Source organism: Rhincodon typus, chromosome 5 (assembly GCF_021869965.1).
Source record: "Rhincodon typus isolate 14 chromosome 5, sRhiTyp1.1, whole genome shotgun sequence".
In the NCBI taxonomy this organism is placed as follows: Eukaryota; Metazoa; Chordata; class Chondrichthyes; order Orectolobiformes; family Rhincodontidae; genus Rhincodon; species Rhincodon typus.
The window spans coordinates 41,268,724-41,285,687 of NC_063336.1; positions in this window are offsets into that span (position 1 = coordinate 41,268,724).

The following is a 16,964-nucleotide window of genomic DNA, read 5'->3' on the forward strand; positions in this document are numbered from 1 at the left end:
AAGTTGGTCATGTAACATCCATGATATATCTCCAAAGGAAAGCGAGAAAATTGTTCTGTATCCCAACTGATATTTGCTTCTCAATCAGCATCATTTAAGCACTTTATCCAGACATTAAGTGGTCAAGTGACCACAGGCCCAAAATTAGATATTCTAAATTGACCCACATGAGATACAGGAGAAATCAGGTCTTACAGAAAATTGGCAAGACTAAGTTAAACAGCAGCCAGCAGCTACTGGCTACAGATGACAATGGAAGCCGAGATCAAAGAAGTCATAAATGTTTGTAGGAACTAGTTACAACCAGCCTGAGGGCTGTGTATTGGAGAAGTTTCGATAATGACTACTAGGCACCTTGATTTCCAGCCAGTGCTCGAGGTTCTGAACTCTACACTTCCCCTTGGCAACAGTGAAAGGTGTTGACATGAATGCATTGGATGCTTTGACCCTGCTCATGACCCCATTGGTCAAAAACCACAGAATAATTCTGGAAGGTCCAGGGGGAGTGGGGATAAGAACACACCTCTGGAAACCACCTACTCAGTAAAGGCTCACAGCAAAGACTTGACCTGGTCCAGTAGAAGAGCTCCAAACACTTGAAGAGAGAGGAGATCCACCATGACCTGTGAGACCCGCCTTAATGGAAGAGAGTCAGACCTATGTCAGAGAGAAAGACAATTCCAAAAGGCCAGCTCAAACACATGGATTGTTATGGGTAACATCCTTTCTCAGGCTAGATAGAGCTAGATAGAGAGTAAATGTTATGGAAATTTGGGAAATGTTTTTCATAAGGAATGCATTGTTAATAAAATTGAGTTGAATTGCAAACCAAATTCTGAGTCCCTTTGTCAGCCTCACTGATGAGACAGCCTACCTGGTAAAGTGCTTTTAATGCATGAACTGGGTGAAGTCTCCATAGCACAGGCAACAATTATTACAATCCTTCTTTGTGGGACTTTATTGTGCACAAACTGGCTGCTTCATTTTCTACGTTACAACAATGACCACATTTAGAAGTGCCATTAAAGTGTATTTAATGTCCGAAGGTCATTAAATGTACTTGATAGATGTAATTCTTTTTCTTCATTGTTTGATTGAGACTATATTACAAATTAGTCATTTTTGATACCCCAATATTACAGGCTGATATCAGAAATATACTGCAGATTGTACATTGGAGTCATCTGAAAAATTTCAAACGTCATGTGGAAATTGGTTGCTATTGAGACGCCATGGGCCAACTACCTTATAGAGATGTTAGGCCTCTTGTCTGTGAATAAGGATAATTGGACTATGTTTGCTTGAGCTGACCTGCTTCACCCATTATTTATTCATGTGGATACAGGGTAGAAAATGCAACCCCACCCCCCCCACCCCTCCCCCTTCATTGCTTAGCTGAGGACACTGCCAGGAAGGCAAGCAGCCAAAGTAATCCTCCTAAACAGCCAGCTGCTTGAAGAGAAACGAAATGTGCTGGCAGCTTGCCCAGGATATACAGATTAGGTCCATGACTCGGCGGATTCTCAGCTTCGGAATGCATGCTGACTAAAACCGGTCCAATCTAATTTCTACTCAAAACTGTATTTGTCTAAGTTGAAACACGTTCCCACATGAACTGAAAGTCCATCTCCCTTGGCCATTATATTAAGGAGTTTTTTTTCTTAACTTTCTGGCTACCATCTGCTATAAGCAAGTTACAATTTGTTTTAAATCTTTATTAATAGTTAGAATAATTTGCTTAAATCTAACTGAGGAATTAAGCAGTGCTGAATCCCTATGGCAATGATGAAAGGAATGTGTAATCTTTTCTACATAAAACAGTCAGGTAATTAATCATGAATAAGGACAATTATTACATTAAGGAAGTTCTGCCAATTTCTTTGATCAGTCACTTGCGTAAGAGGGAAGAAAATATTGCATTAAGTAGTGCAAGTAATAAAGAGCAAGAAATCATTTAAGGTCAATTATTACTATAAATTAACTCTAGTACTTTTTTTTCCCTAATTCCTAATCAGCTCAATCTTCAGAGACTTTAAAATACAAATGTTCACAAAGTTCAATGAGGCTAACGGCAGATGAGATAGAACAAGTTTACAGATGGAGAAGCAACAGATAGTCATTCCATAGCCTTCACAACCTGATTGAGTTTTAATACCTCTTATTAAACTACCAATTTGAGCATTGAATACTTCAAAGTAACAATATCACAAAGTAGATACTGTACACTTCTGCCATTGTATAAAGGCTGAACTTAACATCTGCTGCATCTTGCAACAATATTGTGTGATCTCTTCATTTTGGGAGGGAGTTGACCTTAAGATATTGTCACACTCAGTGTTAAATACCCTGGGATATGCTAATTCTATTCACTGATATATACAAGGATGACACTTAAAGTCCCCTGATGTGAAAAGAAAAGTTATTATAATATGGATGTCCTTTAACCCCAATTAAAAACTACTGAAGGATGTCTTTAAAATTTTCTGGATAAAATTAATTAGATAAATTAATTAACAGCTTGCTTATTGGTCTATAAGTAAAGCAAAACTATTTTCAATAATATGAATCATTTCAGAAATCCATGAAAGCTACTGAAAAGCCTCAACAGATGCCCAAGATAATCAATGTTGACTTCTGGCATACACTCCCAATAATTTGAGTTGTAAGGTTACATTCTTTACCAGATAAATGGCAGTGTTGGCATTAGGCAACAAAAAACAGAATACATAATGTGGGAAAATCAATATTTTTAATCACCAGCATCTCATAGTTGAATAACAGTGGAAATCCTGTTGTTTATCAACTTCATGCCGAATAAAATGAGTCACGCTATTTACTTTCCAGATGAAAAAATAGAAGAACAGTTGAAAACGCTAAGCTCCAAAATGTGGCCAACTGACCTCCAGTAACTGAACTCAGTGTCTTTAACTGAGGATGGGGTGGACAAAGGAAACTAATGGAACAAAACTATAGATGGAAGTTTACTTGTTTACAAGGGACATTTGAGACTGATAGCGTGGCCCAGCTTCTCTAGTGTCTGACACTCGTCTAGTATTCTGTATTTGTTTTCTGCTAAGCTGACATTGTGTTGGTATGCAAAGTCAGCTCATTTTCCTAATATAATGCCATATGTTACTCGGAGTTCATGGTTTGGGGTTGAAATGAGTATCAATTGTTAAAGGGTTGCTGCTTACCATTAAGTCTGTCCTAGAAGAGAAATGATTATGCATATTATTATAATTGCCCCTTTCAATGAAGCTGTTGTGTGGATACTGTGGAAAAACTTAGATAGAAAATTGATTGTTATTTTCTGAGCTCAGGTTCATCCTTGCGGGTACAAGCACCAGGTGGAAAACCTCGTGTCAGGAGAGTGGAATCAATGCTATCAGATCCATATGCTAAACATGGAGATCCATGAGAAAGACATTTGCTAACCTGGAAAGGTTGCCAAGGTAAAGGTTCAAATTGTGCCTTGTTGTACAATGTTGTACTCTGTCAGTTTGGCACAGTATGTGCCATTCTCACTTCAGTCTGTAAAGAGCTTTGGGATATCCTATTTTCATAAATTGAATGATATAATGTACATCTTTCTTTTTAAAACTGACATACAAAATATTTTAATCACATTTCACTGTCAGTCTTGTACAGCCTCACAGGGGAAGATTGAAACCAACTCTTCAACATTTGTCAGGGTTATTAGTGAGGAAGTCAGACAGGTGCAAAGTTCACCACACCAACTTTATACCAGCTTTTTATCAAAGTAAAAAGTATTGTTGACCATCTAAATTTGGATACCTAAAGATATCCCAACATATCTGTATTGATGTATAGGTATCAATATGTATTTATATATTAATTTATAGATATAGATTTTGACAGCTTTATTTCTACCCAGGGATCTATGGCCATAAAAAGAGAGTGTGTTCAGGAGGAAGGAAGTGATGTTAATTTGCATCAGCTCCCAGAGGCTGAGGCTGAAGACTAGATTTCCACTGAAGAACAGCTACTTCCCTGCCATTATCAGACTTATGAATGAAATGCTCATATATTAGAGTTGATCTTTCTCTGCACCTTCTCTATAGCTATAACACTATATTCTGCATTCTGTTCTATTACCCTGATGTACTTAACATAAGGTATGATTTGTCTGTGGCACATAATACAATATTTTTCATTGTATCTCGGTACTTGTGACAATAATAAATCAAATCTAATCAAGGACTATCAGGTCAAGTGACTTCCTGATCGAACTGACCCATCTCCTTCAAAATGGCCCCCCGCTGCCATGTTTTTCATTCCACGGATGCAGAGGCAGGAGAGAGTTCAGTGTGTCACCTCTGAAAACAGTCTCAAAGCAACGCCAGTGTTGTGAAGTGACAAGGCTGGTATGTCTACCTCTGTTAACGGCACTTGGATTCATTTTTAATGATGACTGCCACATCCTGAAACACTCATCTCTCACTTACACCCACCCCACATGTCACCTTTATAATCCTTAATACACCTATGCTGTCTCCATGTCACCTCTCATGTTCTGAAAATGCCACGTCCCTTCCATGCTCCCAATAACCTTATGTCACTACAATTATCCCATCAATTTATGCCACTTCCATGCCTGCCACTTATCCTCCATAGCCACTCGTCCAGTATTCACTTGGGAAGCCTCAGAACATGAAGTGAATATTTTGTTTTAAAATCCAATTATCTAATAGATCCGTACTATTCAAAGACATTTCTTCTTCTTCTTCTTGTTTCTCTCATTTTACTTGCAGCCACCGCAATGCTTTTTTCTCCATCTCCTCGGTCACTCACTCATCCCTCTTCCTACTGTATTCAAAGATGCAATGCAGAGAAAAAAATTATAATTTAGTAAAACCATTCACAAAATTGTAAATCCCCTCTATTGGTCATTGTTGTAAAAACAAATGCATACAATTATAACATTAAAGACAGATAATCCATTAAAACTGTTGATAAAAATGTGAACACAACCTAATGCTGAGATGAATAGTTCTGGGCCCAATGAAACCCAACTGGGAATTCTTAAGAGCTTCAGCTATCATGAAAATCCTGGGAAATGACAACAAATGAATCTTCTGAATCTGAAACACTGGATGGCCTTTTTAAAACATGCAGCTGCTTTTCCTTTTCTGTTCTAAGAATGGATTGTTTGTCAATTAATGGATTGTACCTTTGCTTAGATTTTTGTTGAACATCAAGACTGAACATTAAAACTAAATATTTCTGGGCATTTAAATTTCAATTAAAAAATGGAAGAAATAGTTCCAGCAAATATTTACAAGGTTTTGAATAAATTATGATGTTTTTTTCCGTTAGAAATATTGTCAGTTTTTATACAATTGTAGTCAATGTAATGGTCAACTTATCTTTGGAAAACAGATAATGATGAATCGCATCACTAAAAATACTTCTAGCTAACAATACAACATATAACTATTGAAACTGAAAGAATTGAAACTGTCAATGAAAGATTTCTAGGAGGAGTTTACTGGTTAGTTTTGGTTCCCTACTTGGGACTGAACCTACCCATTGGTCCATGACACCTCTAAAGTGTTATCAGCACCATCTTCTACCAGAATAGACCTAGCTCAATGGAAACACTGCTGGTCCTCAATAAGATCATAAGACATAGGAGCAGAAGGAGGTCATTTGGTTTGTTGAGTCTGCACCTAGATTCAATAGGTGAATTGAATCACCTAGTGAATGAACTGGTAATCCTGAACTCCACTTTCCTGCCTTTTCCCCATAACCTTATGTCCCATACTGATTAGTAATCTGTCTATCTCAACATAGAATTTGTATAATGATCCAGTTCCCACAGCCCTCTGTTGTAAAGAATTCCACACACTCAGTATCCTCTAAGAGAAGAAATGTCTCTTCATCCCTGTGTTAAATGGGCAACACCTTATTCTGAGATTATATCAACTCTCCCACAGGGTGTAAATAAGCTCTCAGCATCTATCCTATCAAACCCCTGCAAATCTTGAATATTTCAATGTGTCCTCTTATTCTTCTATACTCCAATGAGCACAGTCCCAACCTACTCAACTTAGCATTGAGTGATTTCAGTTAACACTACTGATAAACTCTTCCATTTCACCAAAACTTCTAATGATAAATGAAAAGAGCCATACCATGGTTTAATTGTCTTAATGATAGAGAGATTTTCACTGGAGAAGTCATCTGGTATAAATGAATATTTGTGCTAAGCAAATTGAAATTGAGACTTCAAATACATTTTCTTTCATTCTGCATTTTTTTAGATGAATCATTATAGCTCTAACTTCCTCTTAAGTGCAGATCATTTCATCCAAAATACACATTACAATGTGTTGACAGTCAAAATGACACACACAAATACATTTATGTACATTTGTTGCACAACTTTAATTATTTGTACTGGTTGGTAGAAAGTTAAATGCAATAATAGATTTGGGTGACTCTTACATGACAATTAAAAGTACACAAAACATCTCCTTGATACCTAATTATTAAAAAAACAAACTGTGTTTGTTCTGTTAGGCAAGTTGTGATGGGATCCTGATAGAAACTATTATTAGCTTCTGTGCATGCAGAGGAAAAAGCAACCAGGGTTATACTCCCTGATTCATGTCTAGATAAGAAGACCACCACAGAATAATAAAACATAACACCTTATGGATAGCCCTCTGGTAGAAAGTGAGTTTGTATAGATGCCTGGTGAATGCAGTATCAAGCTTAGCTGTAATGACCCAACAGCAAAATAACTGCAAACATTCATTCTCTGAGATCTCAGTGAAGAACAGACATTTGAGTAAGGTAGAGGAGGAGAACCAATGCCAAGTGTCTTGAATCTCAATGTACGTATGCATCTGCAGTAGAAGAGATGTGAAATTATGTGTTTTACATATAATTTATAGCTTTAATGTGCAGTGACTGCTGTTATGCAATTAAACATAAGTCTGATGTGCAAAACAAGGTCTTAAATGGTATTTGATTAGTTGGCAGTGTTAATTGAGGAAAGAAAGTTGGCCAGGATACCAGGAGAACACTAGCTGTTTTTAGGATCATGAACTGGGATATTTTAGTGCACATTGCTCAGTCCTTTGAGTACAGGAGTTGGGGCATTACATTAAAGTTATACAAGACATTGGAGAGGCCTCTTCTGGAATACTGTGTTCAGTTCTGGTGCCCAGTTACAGGCAGGATTTTGTCAAGCTGGAGAGGGTTCAGAAGAGATTTACCATGACATTGCTGGGTATGGAACGTTTGAGTTATAAGGAAAGGTTGGATAGGCTGGGACTTCTTTCACTCAAGCATGGGAGGTTGAGAGGTGACCTGAAAGTTTACAAAATAAGGTGAGGTATAGATAGAGTTGATGGTAGTTGTCTTTTCCCCAAGATGGGGAACTTCAAGACGTGGGGGCATATTTTTAAGGCAAGAGGAGAGAGATTTTAAAAAAAAACACATGAAGTAAATTTTTTACACAGAAGGTGGTCTGCGTGCGGAATGAACTTCAGAATGAAGGGGTGGATGGGGATACAGTTACGTTTAAAAGACATGTGGATGGATTCATGAAAGGAAAGGTTTGGAGAGATACGGGCCAGGAGCAGGCAGGTGGGAGTAGTTTAATGTGGGATTATGTTTGGTGTGGGCTGGTTATATTGAAGGATCTGTTTCCGTGCTGTATGACTCTATGAATCTATGAATCTTCTCCCCATTAGAAAAACCCTCCATACCAAGAATCAACCCAGTGAGACTTTTTGGACTTCCTCCAAAGTCAGTATATTTTTCCTTAGAAAATGGAATAAAAAAACCTCTAAAATTCTAACAGAAATAGACAGGGTAAATGCCAAAAGAATGTTCCCAATGACTGGCATTCCAGAATGAGTGGGCACAGTCTAAGAATATGGGTTGAGCCATTTGGGACTGAGACAGGAGATAATTCTTCACGCAGAGAGTAGTGAGGCTGTGGAATTCTCTGCCACAGAAAGACATTGAAGCCAAATCAGTGAATGTTTTCAAGGAGGAGATGGATATAGTTTTAGGGCTAAATTGATCAAAAGGTTTCCAGCAAAAGAGGGAACAGGGTCCTGAGTAGGATGATCAGCCATGATCATATTGAATAACAGAGCAGGCTTGAAGGGATGAATGGCCTATTCCTGTTCCTATTTGCTGTCTTTATATTTTGAAAACTGTTCACTGTATTCTAATGTTGCTCTTAGTCATGCTTTGCATAGTTTGGCAAGACCTTTCTGTTGTAATACTCCATTTGGTTTGAAATAAAGGCTAACTGACAATTTACCTTCTCTATTGCCTGCTGAACTTAGATATTAGCTTTATGCAGTTGCACAAGAACTCCCAAATCACTCTGTGCTGTAGACTTTCTGCAGACTTTTTCCATTTAAATAATGTTCAGTTCCTTCACTCTTCCATGCCAAAAGCATAACCTCACATTATATTTCATCTGTCAAGTTTTTGCTCACTCGATGAATCTGCCTATATCCTTTTGAGGGCTCTTTGTGCCATGCTTTTCCACCTATTTTAATGTCATCTGAAATTTGCACAGTGGCTCAGTGGTTAGCACGGCTGCCTCACAGCACCAGGGACCCAGGAGCTGTAAGAAGAGGCTGACTAGGCTGGGGCTATTTTCCCTGGAGCTTTGGAGGCTGATGGATAACCTTACAGAGATGTATAAAATCATGAGCAACATGGATAAGGTGAATGGCCAGGGTCTTTTTCCCAGTATAGGGAAGTCCAAAACGAGAGGGCATAGATTTAAAAGTGACCGTCTAAGGGGCAATATTTTCACACACAGAGTGGTGTGTGTATGGAATGAGCTGCCAGAGGATAGATACATGAATAGGAAAAGTTTAGAGGAATATTGACCAAAAGCTGGCAAATCAGGTATGAGACTATTTTAGGATATCTGGTCAGCATGGATAAGTTGGATCTAAGGGTTTGTTTCCATATTGTATAATTCTATGACTCTGTAACTCTAATTGAATTTATTATCTAGTCAAGGATAGTAAGAACTGCAGATGCTGGAGTCAAAGATAACACAGTGTGGCCGCTGGAGGAACACAGCAGGCCAAGCAGCATCAGAGGAGCAGAACGTTTCAGGTCGGGACCCTTCTTCAAAAATGGGGAGTGGGAAGGGAGCTCAGAAATAAATAGAAAGAGTAGGGGATGGGACTGGGGAAGGTAAGTGGGATGGTGATAGGTGAGTGCAGGTACCCCACAACCAAAGATATATTTCCCTCCCCACCCCTATCTGCCTTTTGTCGGAACCGGTCTCTCTGTGACTACCTCATTTGCTCCACACTCCCCACTAGCCCCACCACCCCCGGCACCTTTCCCTGCAACCGCAGGAAGTGCTACACCTGCCCCTACACATCCCCCCTCACCTCCATTCAAGGCACAAAACAAACCTTCCATATCAGACAGGGGTTCACCTGCACATCCGTCAACTTGGTCCACTGCATCCGCTGCTCCTGATGTGGCTTCCTCTACATCGGTGAGGCCAAGCGGAGGCTTAGAGACATTTTGTAAATCACCTGCGCTCTGTTCACAACAAACGACAACACCTTCCAGTCACGAATCATTTTAACCCGTCCCACTCCCTGGGTGACATGTCTATCCTGGGCCCCCTCCATGTCACCATGACGCCACCTGCAAACTGGAGGAGCAGCACCTCATATTCCACCTGGGGAGCCTACAGCCCAATGGCCTAAATATGAATTTCACCAGTTTCAAAATTTCCCCACCCCTGGCCTTATCCCATGACCAACCCTCCCTCTCATCCCCACCTCCTTGACCTCACACAACTTGTCCACCTTCTCTCCCACCTACCCACCCCTCCCACCTCACTGACCAATCCCCACCATTCCCTACCTGCACTCACCTATCACTATCCCACCTACCTTCCTCAGCCCCACCCCTCCTCTCTCTATTTATTTCCGAGCTCCCTTCCTCCTCCCCATTTCTGAAGAAAGGTCCCGAAGTGAAACGTCAACTTTCCTGCTCCTCTCATGCTGCCAGGCCTGCTGTGTTCCTCCGGCTCCACACTATTATCTCTATTATCTAGTCAAGCCCACTTTTACTGAGTAGCCAGTGCTCACTCTGGCTTGTGGACCCTTTGGCCACTAACCGCTGCTTGTCTTCCACCTGCCCCATGAAAAGGTACCATTGTATTAAAGTATGATGATATGGATTAATTAATTGATTTGAGTAAGTCACTTCTGACTTGCAAAATTTGGCATAAACTTTCATAGTTACCTTGGCAGCTACTGACAGGATGCAGTTATTGTCATAGTGGATTCCAGGGCTGGCTATAGGGGGTTGCACAATTCTATGATAGGCCATCATAGTTTCCTCATGCATTTTTCTTTAGAAATAATTATTTGACCTTCAGGCATGTATGAAACTTAAGGGAAGGTTCTAAGTGATCTCTTAAGACATTTATCTGATACGAGTCTTCCAACCTTCCTCCTCCCTTTTAACGTACAAACAGATGCCAGATGGGTATTCTTAGCTCATCACACAAGAAGCATACAATGATAATTTTCCTGGATAAACAGAGACAAATAACAAGTGAGGGTGCAGCTTTAAAGAAGTTTGCAGAATGTTCATATCATGCAAAGTTGCAAAAAAACTTCTCAGGTGAAAGGTTGAAAAGCAATGTAGCATTGAAATAGCTGCAAGTCATCTGAAGCCACTGTCAGAGAGCTATTCCCTGCTAAGTTAAAAGTTCCAACATATGGGAAGGACATTCCCACATTATACACACTTCATTTAAATGCTTAGCATCAGGAACACTCGACAGGTACTCCAAGCCATTTCCTAATTTACATTAAATTCAAGCCAGTAATGAGCTTAATGCATGATAGATTTGCAGGCACTTTCAGATTACATTCTACGTGCACCATGCACCAGATTCTTAGAAGGCCTCAGCCCTTTCCATTGTGGATATGAGCCATGGTCAAATTATCAGAATCCCTAATTTTTGATTTCTGCTCATATACATTTTTTTTAAGTTTACTTCAGTTCAACAAACTGGAAGATGAAAGCCCTTTTCAGGCAGCTATTCTGGAATTTATAGCACTTTATATTCTACACAGGTTCACTAACCACATTGGTTAACGTCCATAAATATATTGAGATAACAAAGCAATAAATAGTACAGTATAGTGTACAACGTGTATAGCGTTCAGTGTACATTGAAAACTTGCTAAGCACATATTTGTCAGGAATGAATAAAATTTGAAGCAGAGACAGGTTATTTAGTTAACGGGAATTGACTGTTACCAAATTTATCTTGAAATGCACAAGCCAACAGGAGAGAAAAAAACCTCCTTGTAGTCAATTTTTTACAAAAATCTAATTTCCTTTTAAAAGAAAGAGCCATGGCATTTTATCCTGTGGCATTTTTTTCCTCTTCAGACATGGGATTTCTATCATTTATCACAAGTGACAGCTACAAGCACTCTGGACCCTAACTGAACGTGAACATTGTCAGAAGATATTTGGTCTCAGGCAAAGGCGTCTGCACCTCTGTTCATCTTCCACTCGCCACTGGGGCATCTTTTGCCAATGTAGCAGAATGACTGGTGGGCAGGCACAGGGGCAGATGGGAATTTCGCATACTGTACACATCATGGCAAACTGCAAAGCAGTCATAACCAATAAGGACTTCGCAGATTATTATCTGTGGAGCCATCATACTGAATCTTTATCCTTTTGACGTGTCTTGCTCGTATGTAGTACATATAAAAATGGAACATCAATCCCACTTTTCACTCACCCATTCCCATGCACACATGGACTTACAAATACATTCTTATTACAACTGCCAGTGATTTGAAGTATAGCCATACTATGTTGAAATCGACAAATGTTCATTTATTTGGTTGCAACACACAAAAACTGCAACAGTATTTTTCCCCGTTAAAAAGCAGCATGTAGCAATATTGCTTTGCTGTTAAGCATTGCAATATGTGATTCAGATGTTGAACTGATTTACTGGTCATTATAAAAAAATCTGCCAGATTTAAAATAATATGACCATCAGAACTAAGCAAAGCATTAAAAATCTGAAATGGAGTATTCAATTTACCAGTTCAAATTTATTAATGTATTGCTTTTGAACAAAGGTAGTTAGAATGCTTTCTTTTGAAAGTCTACATAAATCTGATTTTAATTGATTTTAATTTGCTGATTATTAAACTGGCTTGTAGACTGAAGAACAGATACTTAGCTGGATTCACAATTCTCAGTTCGAGATAAGAAAATGCAAGGAAAAATATGGGTGCTTTGTTGTCAGATCTGACGGCAACCTTATTGGTAATCTTTTAATATTTGTCAGTGCTATGTACAGGTTAGGAAACAGATGTGTGTGCTCTATTTATTTGCATACACACCAATAACATATTGTGCATATGTTGTTTTGGTTTGTTCATGCTAGTTTGGATGTTCATTGAATCATTCTGAGTACTGACTTGAAGAAATTAGTCACATGATGGTACAGTTGGCATTTTTCCCTAGATCTTGTAATACTGGAAGTGTCCTTTCAGGCCTGGGGGAGTATCTTAGTGAAATAAACTGAGAAATTAGACCTCCTGTAGCAGAAAATATTTGCAAATGGTCAGACGGCAGGAAATGGCCTTTAATTAGCAACATCCCTTCAGGATATCACTGTTTGTGACTATTTCCTCCCTTACACTCTACTGGACTTGAGTGTTTATACATTACTCAATTCCAGATGCAGAATATTTTAGAAGTCATTTTAAAATGCAAATACACAGAGTTGTCAAGGCACTACTGAAGTAGGAAGTTTGATATGTGAAGTAGTTTAATTATATTTTATTATGCTTAGAGGATTGAAGGAGGAAACACGAGCCACAAAATTCCATGCAGACTTTATACCATATTATCAAAGTTGCATTTGAAAATACTCAAAATAACTAAAGTGCCCTGAATTTTGGTGGTGAGTGTACCTGTACTTCCAGTTGAGAATCTGTAGTGAAACAGGAATGGAGCTTGGAAAAACTTTGAAGAAGCCAAATGAAGCTGAAGATTCCAGTAGCAGACCGGAGAGAACAGCAGATTCTTCATGTGTGGTTTTGTCCTACATTTCAAGATTGTTCTCCATGGGAGAATTTGGCACATGGAGCCAAAGAAGGTACAGGAACATCGCAAGGAGAAATAGATCACTGATTCATTAAGAAAAACTTCCAAACTCTGCAAGTACACTTTGCGCCGAAGGCAGAGATTGTTGGATCTTCATGAGAGATGCTCCAGAAAATGCATTCAGCCGTCATTTGTAGGGTCTGTTGTCTCAATCCTAGAACAGTGAAGTTCAAAGGCCTGAGCAAGGTCAATAAGGCAGTTCAATAACTGATACTCCCACAAGGAGCTCAAACAGTTCATCCACTTCACTAACACCTTCCACCCCAACCTTAAGTTCACCTGGACCATCTCTGATACCTCTGTCTCCATCTCTGGCATCCAACTGGAAACCGATGTCCATTTCAAGCCTACCGACTCCCACAGCTACCTAGAATACACCGCCTCTCATCCACCTTCCTGCAAAAAGGCCATCCCCTATTCCCAATTCTTTCGCCTCCGCCGCATCTGCTCCCGAGATGAGGCATTCCACTCCCCAACATCCCAGATGTCCTTGTTTTTCAAGGACCGCAACTTCCCCTCCACAGTGGTCAAAAACATCCTTGACCGTGTCTCTCGCCTTTCCCGCAACTCATCCTTCACATCCCCTCCTCGCTATAACAACCAAAACAGAATCCCCCTCATCCTCACGTACCACCCCACCAACCTCCGAATCCAACGCATCATCCTCTGACACTTCCGCCATATTCAATCTGACCTCACCTCCTCACTACCAAAGACATTTTCCCTCCCCACCCTTATCTGCTTTCCAGAGGGACCACTCTCTCTGTGACTCCCTTGTCCGCTCCATACTCCCCACCAGCCCCACCACACCCAGCACTTTTCCCTGCAACCGCAGCAAGTGCTACACCTGCCCCTACACCTCCCCCCTCACCCCCATCCCAGGCCCTAAGACCTTCCACATTAAACAGATGTTCACCTGCACATCTGCTAATGTGGTATACTGTATCCGCTGTTCCCGTTGTGGCCTCCTCTACATCGGGGAAATCAAACGGAGGCTTGGGGACTGCTTTGTGGAACACCTACGCTCGGTTCACAATAAACAACTGCACCTCCCATTCGCGAACCATTTCAACTCCCCCTCCCATTCCTTGGACGACTTGTCCATCCTGGGCCTCCTGCAGTGCCACAACGATGTCACCCGAAGGTTGCAGGAACAGCATCTCATATTTTGCTTGGGAACCCTGCAGCCCAAGCTTCAAAATCTCCCCTCCCCCAACCACATCGCAAAACCAGCCCAGCTCGTCCCCACCTCCCTAACCATTCCCCTCACCTCAAGCCCCACCCTCATCTCCTACCCACTAACCTCATCCCACCTCCTTTACCTGTCCGTCCTCCCTGCACTGACTTATCCCCTCCCTAACTCCCCACCTACATTCACCTTTACTGGCTCCATCCCCGCCTCTTTGACCTGTCTGTCTCCTCTCCACCTATCTTCACCTTTATCCATCTTCTATCCGCCTCTCCCTCTCTCCCTATTTATTTCAGAATCCCCTTCCCTCCCCCATTTCTGAAGAACGGTCTAGGCCCAAAACATCAGCTTTCCTGCTCCTTTGATGCTGCTTGGCCTGCTGTGTTCATCCAGCTCTACACCTTGTTATCTCAATAACTGGTGTCCTTCTTTTCCCCCTGCAGCATTTACTTCACCATTTAAAATGAGGACCTTTTCAACTTGCACTTCCAACTGCACTTTGATTAAAGGGAGATAACAAGAACTGCAGATGCTGGAGTCAGAGACAACAGTGTGGAGCTGGAGGAACACAGCAGGCCAGGCAGCATCAGAGGAGCAGGAAAGTCAATGTTTTGGGTCGGGACCCTTAGGTCAACTTTCCTGCTCCTGGCCTGCTGTGTTCCTCCAGCTCCACACAGTGTTGTTTTCGATTAAAGGGATGCTTGTTGTATTGCTGTTTTATGCTCCTTAACACAGAGTTACCACTGTCTTACTGAATTTTTAAGCAGCTCAGGTTCAATTTTCAAATTAAAAATCTCTAGCACACAAACTGACAGCTTACAGTTATGAGTGGCTTATGCACATTTCCTCAGTCAAGCATGCTAATGCTTGAACTCTTTTTGGTTCAGTCATATGATGCTACCATGCTCCTTGACTCATTAGCATACTCAGCTCTTAAAGTGACAATGTGCTTCAAGCAATAGCACAACAATGCTAACAAAGTATTTTTCAATATATGCCACTATCTCTTCATGCAGAACTTACCTCCATGCTAAATACTAAAATACTTTGTTCTACTTTAAAACAGTAGCATTATGAGTGTGAAATTGCATAACACCAGCTTGTGACACATTAGGTAGGCACCAGGCTTGCTTGGCCTATAGTTCTTATTTAAGTTAGATCCTCAAACTGTAGATGCCCATTGCATCTCCCAGGCAGTTCACTGACACAGGGGGCATGAATCTTTGCTAACTGTTGAAAGGATTTGAGGCAGTTCTGAGGGAGAGAATGATGACAACATGGTGGTGGGTGAATTGGCTTTTTGAAGAGTGGCAGTGAATGAAGGGAGAAGACAATGTTATTAGTAAATAGGAAAGTGATCTGGACTATGGAGGGCTTAGAGGATCAGTTCTGTTTCTCTCAGCTCCACAATGAGTGTATTTTCTTTTGAAATGCATTCCTTTGCTGTGTGGTCATGCAATTTACGTGGGTCTTAATAGCAAAGCATTAACATTGAAATTATTGCAGATATGTATGGAAGGGGAAGAGTTCAGAGAAATATGTGAGCAGGTTTAACCTTTATTGTAAGGTACTCATCACCCTTGATAGAACCCTCTACAAGTCATTCAGCTTGTGTCTTCTCTTTCTGCCTCTCAATTCGAACAAGGGTCATTTAACCTCTGGAGTATTAATGCCCTAACTGTACATATGTTCTATTACAGAGGCAAGTGACTCATTCTCTGAGGAGTTTATAGTCTCCACAGACTCCTTGTTCAGAACCTCCTTGCCTACTGGGAGATTTTAACATAAGAGTGATCTTGGATCATGAGGCATGGCCCTTCTACCTCACAAGAATATGACCTGGGAAAGATATTTGAAAATGGACAAAGACAAATATTTTCTTGTAACTATTATTTTTTTGTGATTAACGTATTCTTCCAGAATAAATCCTTGTGGCCTGGAGATCAAAGCAATGGTGTAAGCTGACTTTCTGAACAGCATTCTTAACACAAAACAATGGTAAATTTGCCATTAGACAGCTGGCTCATGAGAGAACCAACTCATGGTGGTTTAACCTGAGGGTCACCATGCCCCGAATGAGGGGAAATGTTGAGAAGGAGAGTCCTTCATAGCAGATGCTATGGGAATTGAACTTGGTATCACGCTGCAGTACAAACCAGCTGTACAGCTAACTGGGCTACCTTACTCCTATTCTTCATGCATGCAGTTAATGTACACAGTGCTGACTATGATACAGATGGCTCCCTAAAGTATATTGAGGATATTGAGTCATAATCCTAATCTTGAAGCTTTTTCAGTTAAAGCAAAAATGCTCACCTCATATCAGAATCAGCCGCATTATCTCCCCAGGTTTAAAAAATGCCCAATGGAGCAAGTTTTCCTGTATTCTCGCACAGTGCAGAAACAAAAAGGAATATACTTTAAGATATCATGTAGAATGCTGCATTCTAAACTTATCAGAAAGGGAAAATATGTCTTGACTAGTTCAAAATTAACATCACCGTGACGGGACCTGTCATTGAAGACAAGCAGTTCACACTAATTAATTATACAAGCAATCCAAGTGAGAAAACTCAGAATTCACCAA